Genomic DNA, 7,912 nt, shown 5'->3' on the forward strand with positions numbered 1-7,912 from the left:
GCTATCCATTCGAGTTTCAGTTCTTGACATCCGCTTGTTAGATTCAGTAACAAATGTAGACACCACATCCTCCAACGATGCTTTACCTTCCCCTTGATTTGTATTGAATCCCGGAGGGGGGTTCAACACATTCTTGTTGTTGGCATAAGAAAAGTTTTCATGGTTACGTAAACCAGGATGATAAGTATTAGGAGGAGGGTTACCTCGATAGTTTCCATAGCCTCTGGGATTGATATATTGAGCTTCCTCAGGTGGATGAGATTCATCTATGGCAACCGACACACCTGCAGGTTCTGCGATATTTACCTTGTTCAGAGAAGCCACTTGTGTACTCAACGCAGATAACTGTGCAGTAATGGATGTAAGAGGATCCACACTGTACACTCCCCTCTTGACTCCCGTACGTTCAGATGGCCATTTATAACTATTGATAGTCATCTGTTCCAGCATATCATAAGCTTGAACGGGGTCCTTGGCAAATATAGTACCTCCAGCAGCAGAGTCCACCGACATTCTTGTATGCGTATTTAATCCATTGTAGAAAAACTCTATTTCTTCCCAATCTGCAATATTATGATTAGGACAATGCCTTAACAAATCTTTTTACCTTTCCCATGCCTCATATAGCTGTTCAGAATCATGCTGTTGGAAGGTACTGATCTCAATCTTTAGCTGGGTTGCCTTGGATGGTGGAAAGAATTTCTCTAAAAATTTCACAGTCATGCCCTCCCAAGTTGTTATGCGTCCTAGTGGCAATGCCTGCAGCCAACTCCGTGCTTTGTCCCTAAGAGAAAAAGGAAACAAACGTAAGCGTATTGTATCCTCAGAAACACCATTTATTTTAACAGTATCAGTAATCTCTAGAAAAGTGCGCAAGTGTAAATGAGGATCAGCTGTGGCAGTTCCATTGAATTGGTTCTGCTGAACCATGTTGATTAAGGCCGGCTTCAACTCGAAGTTGTTGGCATTTATTGTCCCTCTAGCGATTCCAGAATAGTGAGCCTGGATCGTTGGCCTGAAATGATCTCTAATTGGCACCAAAGGCAATTCATTGACATCTTCTTCAGCCATGTTTAATTGTTCTTCTCTCCTAGCTTTTCTCAAAGCTCTTGCAGTTCGTTCAATCTCTGGATCAAAGAGCAAATAATTCGCACTTTGAGATCTTCGCATAAACTGCAATTACGAACAATAGCAATTTATTAGTACTTAAATTAAAATAAGAAAAAAAACTCTAAATTAAAACTTCGACTAATTGGTAACAAGATTAAAAATAATCAAAATTACTCCCCGGCAACGGCGCCAAAAACTTGTAGTGAATTTTCCTCACAAGCGTACGAGTGTCAAGTTTTAGTATAGTGAAAGAAAGAGCGTCGATCCCACAAGGAGTAAAATGAAAAGATTCAATACTTGTAATTAAAATAGTCTTAATTTTATCTAGAAAATCAAACTTCAAGAGTTTTGCAGAATAACTAAAATAAATAAATAGAAATTATTCAGCTCACACACACACAAATTTTGAGGAATTATCAATCAGAGAAAAATAGTACAGAGGTTTTGATTTCACTTGGTCTCGACAATATTCAATCCTAATTAATCTATTTTATGAATTTCCTTCGATTAATAACCAAAAACACTTAGAATATTCTATTCCCCTCCCCCGAGCAATAAATAGAGCGTATCAACTTACAATTCGATTTCAATATCCCTATTTAAAATCTAGATGTAGTGATATGTGTAAAATGATGTTCCTTAAAGGTTCTATTAAAACTATATACTCTCCCGAGCTATATAAACAATTAACAGTGTAGTTCCTATTGATCCTACTCAAAATTCCCTCTCCCGAGCAATGATTCTAAGTAAATATAACAACTCAATTTATGGCCAATAAATTAAGAAGACATTCAATTCTAGAAACACAATTAATCTATAGAAATTCAATTCATTAAAATCAAAGATTCATGAATAGGTCTCAACCAAGCTACGTCAACCTCTAAACTAGAAAAGTTTAGTTCATGCTCGAATTCAATAAAAACCAAATTATGTTTAATATCTCAAACATAATTCAACAATCAAAAGAAACTAAAAAGAAGAAACAAAGCCGTAGTCTTTCTTCCGTGTCCGGTCGAAAAGTCTTCGTCTTCGTTCCAAGCAATCTTCAGTTCTTCAACTCCAAAAAACTCACAGAAGTGCTCTCTCGAATATTGTGTGTATTGGTGGCTGATAGATCCCTACTATGACTCCGAAAAATCCCTTAAATATGACCTAACAATCGTCCAAAAAAATACCAAAGATATCCCCCAAGTTTCCATAAACAATCGGACTCTAAAATTCCAATCAGACGACGGCGCGGGCGCGCCTAGAACAGGGCGGGCGCCCTCTCAACTCGCAAAACATACTTTAAAAATTTCATCGATGGCGCGGGCGCGCCTAGGGTCAGCGCGGGCGCGCCTCTAGCTCGACTCTATATCTCGAACTCTTCATTAACAGCGCGGGCGTGCCTAAGGATAGGGCGGGCGCGCCTCTTGCTCGTTTTCAGCTTTTTTTCTTCACTTTTCCAACTCTTGAATTTCCTTGTAGACTTCCATCTTGTAAGCTTATTTCCACTTGAACACATCAAAATCCATAACTTCCTACAACCACAAAAACAACAACAATTTCACGCAATATCTACCAATAAATTCCAAAAGTCAAGTAAAACCATATACAAATTAAGTGCACAAAATGCACTTATCACCTTCCCATGTACTTCAACCAGATGAAGCAGAACTGGATTAGAGCTACTTTGAACGGCCGATAAAGATTATGGATAGAAAAGATAAGCAGCTCAGAAATAAGTTGATTCCTTTGGTTAAAGTACAGTGGAGTAGACACGGTTTTGAAGAAGCAACTTGGAAATTAGAGCAGGATATGAGAAAGAAATACCCTGAAATTTTTGTATGACATTTGCTGCATTGTAATTCAGTCCAATGTAATTTTATTGGGATGTACTTGAGATTTTGAGGACGAAATTTTTTATTAGAGGGGAAGAATTGTAATGCCCCGAAAAATACCCAATTAAATAATTTATGATAATTGGAATTAAAATTTCAAGTTTAAGAAATTAAAGGATTGAAATTGAAGTTTGGAGATAATTAGGGACTAGATTGCAATTTTGGGAATATCCAAGGATTAACTGCAAATATGGGTTGATTCATTAATTGCATCAATTATTAAGATTATATGCATGTGATATGCATTCACTCATTTTCAGAAGAAGAACCATGAGGGAGAGAGAAATCCATAGCCAAGGCTTTTCAAGCCCCGATCCAAGGAAATTCAACCGGTAGAATTTTGATTTGAGCGCGGTTTTGCGATCCTCGCAAGAAGAGCTACGTTTCTACGTAAGTATGATTAAATTATACCAAGTTCTAATTTTGAGATGTTGTTGGATTCGGTTTTTTATGGTATGAATATGTTCTTGTGATAATGGAGATGGTATATCTAAAACGGTTTGAGAAAATACCACCGTTTAAACATGTTTTTGATTTTTGAAGTATTTTCGGAATTTCTGGAAATTTTGGATGATGGATTTCGAAATTTAAGGATGATTTTGATGATGAAATTATGATGGAATTGTGATAATATTGATGTTGAGAATTTTGGAAATACTCGATTTTTAGACGTTATGCCATCAGGTTGAATTTTGAAGACATTGTTAAATGATTATTTTACAAAGGATGGCAAGGAATGATATTGAAAAATAATGTTGTCCATTTCAGATTTTGAATTGGAATTTATTGAATTGGAATCGCAAGAAATCGAGTTGTTTAGAGTTAGATCAAGATTGAGATTGATTATTGTTTGAAATGCGATTTTTGGATCGAACAAGAAATTGATATGAATTTCATATGAAATTGATAAGAAGAGCATCTCACAGGAGTTCTCTGCCCCAAAAACTCCTCGACAGAATGGAATTGCCGAAAGGAAGAATAGGACGTTGCAGGAGATGGCTAGGGTGATGATGAGCTCAAAAAATATCTCCAAGAGATTTTGGGCAGAAGAATTAAACACAGCATGTCATATTTCCAATCGTGTTTTTTTTAGAAGTGGTTCTTCAATGACTTCCTATGAAATCCTCATGGGAAAGAGGCCAAATCTCAATTATTTTCATATCTTTGGCTGTGTATGCTATGTTTTGAATGATAGAAATCACCTAGCAAAATTTGATTCCAAAAGTGATAAATGTTTGTTCCTTGGTTATTCTACAAATAGTCGTGCATATAGGATGTATAACCTTAGAACTAGAACAATTATGGAATCTATTAATGTTGTTTTTGATGATGGTGCAGATCTCAAAGGAAAAACTGCTGAAAATGATATTGAAGGCTTGCTGGAAATTCCTCCCGAAGAAAACAGTGTTGTCCCGGATGTTATGACACCAAACACAACACTGGTTCCTCCAGAAACTGTCCATGAGGAAAGTTCCCAAAATAATGAGGAAGCTGAGATGATTACTGAAAAAGACATACCAAAAAAGATACAGAAGAATCATCCATCATCACAGATTATTGGAGATGTTCATGGAACAAGACAAACCCGTGCTAAGGACAAAGTTGACTACCGCAAGATGGTTGGGTTAGTATGCATGAGTTCTGTGTACTCACAGGTAATGCATTCCTGTTTTGTCTTCCATATTGAACCCAAGAATGTCAATGATGCTTTGAATGATGAATTTTGGGTAAATGCCATGCATGATGAATTTGAACAATTTGTCCGAAATGATGTTTGGTTTTTAGTTTTACCTCCTGATCATGGTAATGTCATTGGTACAAAATGGATTTTCAAAAATAAAACCGATGAATCAGGAAACATCATTAGGAACAAAGGAAGGTTGGTTGCTCAAGGGTATATGCAGATTCAGGGGGTTGATTTTGATGAGACCTTTGCTCCTGTTGCCCGCATTGAGTCAGTCCGACTATTGCTAGCAATTGCATGTCATATGGGTATAAAACTTTACCAAATGGATGTGAAGAGTGCGTTTTTGAATGGTATTTTAAATAAGGAAGTGTATGTGAAGCAACCCAAAGGCTTTGAGGATCCACACCACTTGGATCATGTTTACAAGTTGAAGAAGACTCTCTATGTCTTGAAGCAAGCTCCACGAGCATGGTATGGTAGGTTGACCGAGTATTTGCTCGAAATTGGTTTCAAACGAGGTGAGGTTGACAAAACCCTTTTTATTCAAAAGGCAAAAGGTGAAATTCTTATTTGTCAAGTTTATGTGGATGACATTATCTTTGGTGCTTCTTCTCAAAAGCATGTTGATAGTTTTGTTGAATGCATGTCTTCTACTTTTGAAATGAGCATGGTAGAAGAGTTAACTTTTTTCCTTGGACTGCAAGTTAAGCAATCAAATGATGGGATTTTTCTTTGTGAAAGTAAGTATGCAAAGAATTTGGTGAAAAAGTTTTGCAAAGAGAATGTTAATAACATGAAAACTCCTATGGGCTCGAGTGAAAAATTAGGAAAAGACAGTGTTGCGGCTGGTGTTGACAACACCATGTATCGCAGCATGATAGGGAGTCTTTTGTATTTGAATGTTAATAACATGAAAACTCCTATGGGCTCGAGTGAAAAATTAGGAAAAGACAGTGTTGCGGCTGGTGTTGACAACATCATGTATCGCAGCATGATAGGGAGTCTTTTGTATTTGACTGCTAGTCGTCCTGATATCATGTTCAGTGTGTGTTTATGTGCTAGGTACCAATCTGATCCAAAGGTAACCCATTTAAAATCTGTTATGAGAATTTTGAAATATGTTTCGGGTACATTGGATTTGGGATTGTGGTATACGAGGGAAACCAACACTAACCTTGTAGGTTTTAGTGATGCTGATTGGGCTGGTGATGTGAATGATAGAAAGAGCACTACGGGTGGGTGTTTTTACCTTGGCAATAATTTGGTTTCATGGTATAGTCGTAAGCAAAATTGTGTGTCACTTTCGACTGCTGAATCTGAATATGTGGCAGCCGGAAGTTGTTGTTCACAACTTCTTTGGATGAACCAAATGATTGAAGATTATGGTTTTAAGAGTGAACCCCCCATTGTTTATTGTGATAATTCGAGTGCTATTGATATATCAAAGAATCCAGTTCAACACTCACGCACAAAACACATTGACATTCGTCATCACTTTATTCGATATTTGGTAGAAAAAGGTATGATTCGAATGGATTTTGTTGGAACCAATAACCAATTGGCAGACATTTTTACTAAAGCATTAGATCATGAGAGATTCTAAACTCTTCGGAGGTCTCTCAGCATGTGTGCATTATAATCCTTTGCATTGTTGTCTGCGGTGTTACAATACTACCGACAACACTGTTGTTTTTCTTGTCATGAATTTTTAGGATTTTAGGCATTCTGCACTCACTCTATTATGTTTAGTGTTTAAATCTATGTTTCATTGATTCAATCGATGCCAAGTTTTTCTGCAAAATATTTATTGAAACACACTGGCCCTTGCAAATCGAACTCTGACTAAACCACTAAGTAGTTGAGGGATGTACGTGTATTCCATGTTCTTGTCCCATGTGAACAGTGATTTTGCAAATTCAGTGTTCAGCTTTTTAATAAAGTTTTATGACCAATGTCATATGTACAAGCTTTTTAAATAATCGGAAGAAAATGAAAAAAAGCTACCTAATTGAGTCCAATAAAGACTGTTCTTTTAGTGTGCAGGCTACCACTTCTGGATTTTTTCTAAATCAAGGGTAATCAAGTGTGTAAGTCTCAAATGCTTTTTGAAAAACTATGGTATTGTTGATGATGTTGGCAACATGAGAGGCAACACTATACTTGTCAACATATCGTTTGCTTGTGATTGCATTTTTATTTTATGTTACACTCTGTTTAGGCATAAAATAGGTCATGCATATGCATTTTTGTTAATAGGGTTCTGTTTTTGGGTAAGGTTCTAAATAGACGAATTTTGATGATTTACACTATTTACTAAAAATTGAATTTTTGTGATTGATTTTTGTTTCAGTGGAGTTCAGCCGATGTGGAGTTAATTCTGGAAGATTTGGGATGAAATATATAACTTGGATTATTGCCTTATTTATGAGATTTTATCTCTTAAATCTCGGCTTTTAAAATTCTGGCCGTTTAGGAAAGTTACCGTTAGTAACTTGGGGAGATAAGGGATCAGGATAATTATGAGGTTGTTAGAGGGAAAATGTTACCGTTTTGTGATATGATTCTTATATATTTGGTTTCTTTTTTATCGGGCATTATCATTCTCTTGAATCTTCAATTAACCCGATTGTTTCTCTCTGCAAACCCTACCTCTCTCTCACTCTCAAATTCGTCTTCAATGGCAGGTTTTGATCCACAGGATATTAGAAGCGAGATGGGTCATCAGAATCCCGATGTTGCCTCCAATGTTGCAACACTGAAAAACCCATCCACGACTTCATCCCTATCGATTGTTCCAGTACCCATGGAACCTGTTCCACTTGCTGTTCTAATTCCTGGTGAACCAGGGAATGCAATTGATTTGGAGAATCCTCCTGATTTCTCCGTATTGAATAGAGTTAATCCTCCTCCACCGATGGTTCGGCGATAAAAAATACAGGCAGGATATAACCCAGATTTTACTCAGTCTAAGCGGTTCTACGAGGGTCCACGTATCTCCATGGCTGAAGAAGATCGCAGCTCCGACGATGATTCGGATGATGCCAACTACGAGTTTGTTGCTCGTACAAAACCCTCTGGTGCCACTGCTGCCTCTGCCTCCGCTCCGATCATTAAATCTGCTTTTGATAGCGATGATTCAAACTCTTCTGATGGTGTTCCTCCTAAGGACACTCCTGCAGCTACTGTACCTCAAGAAAGTGTTGATTCCGATGAAGATGCCACCCTGGCACAAATT

General features: G+C 37.2%; 1 non-coding gene across 1 annotated transcript; it reads left to right on the forward strand.

The window, feature by feature from the left end:
* The first annotated feature begins 568 nt into the window (after window positions 1-568).
* LOC140876944 (small nucleolar RNA R71) lies at window positions 569-674 on the forward strand. Its single transcript, XR_012149170.1, has one exon. It is a non-coding gene; the product is annotated as a small nucleolar RNA R71 (small nucleolar RNA).
* Window positions 675-7,912: the final 7,238 nt, after the last annotated feature.

Source organism: Henckelia pumila, chromosome 1 (genome assembly GCF_033568475.1).
Source record: "Henckelia pumila isolate YLH828 chromosome 1, ASM3356847v2, whole genome shotgun sequence".
Lineage (NCBI taxonomy): Eukaryota > Viridiplantae > Streptophyta > Magnoliopsida > Lamiales > Gesneriaceae > Henckelia > Henckelia pumila.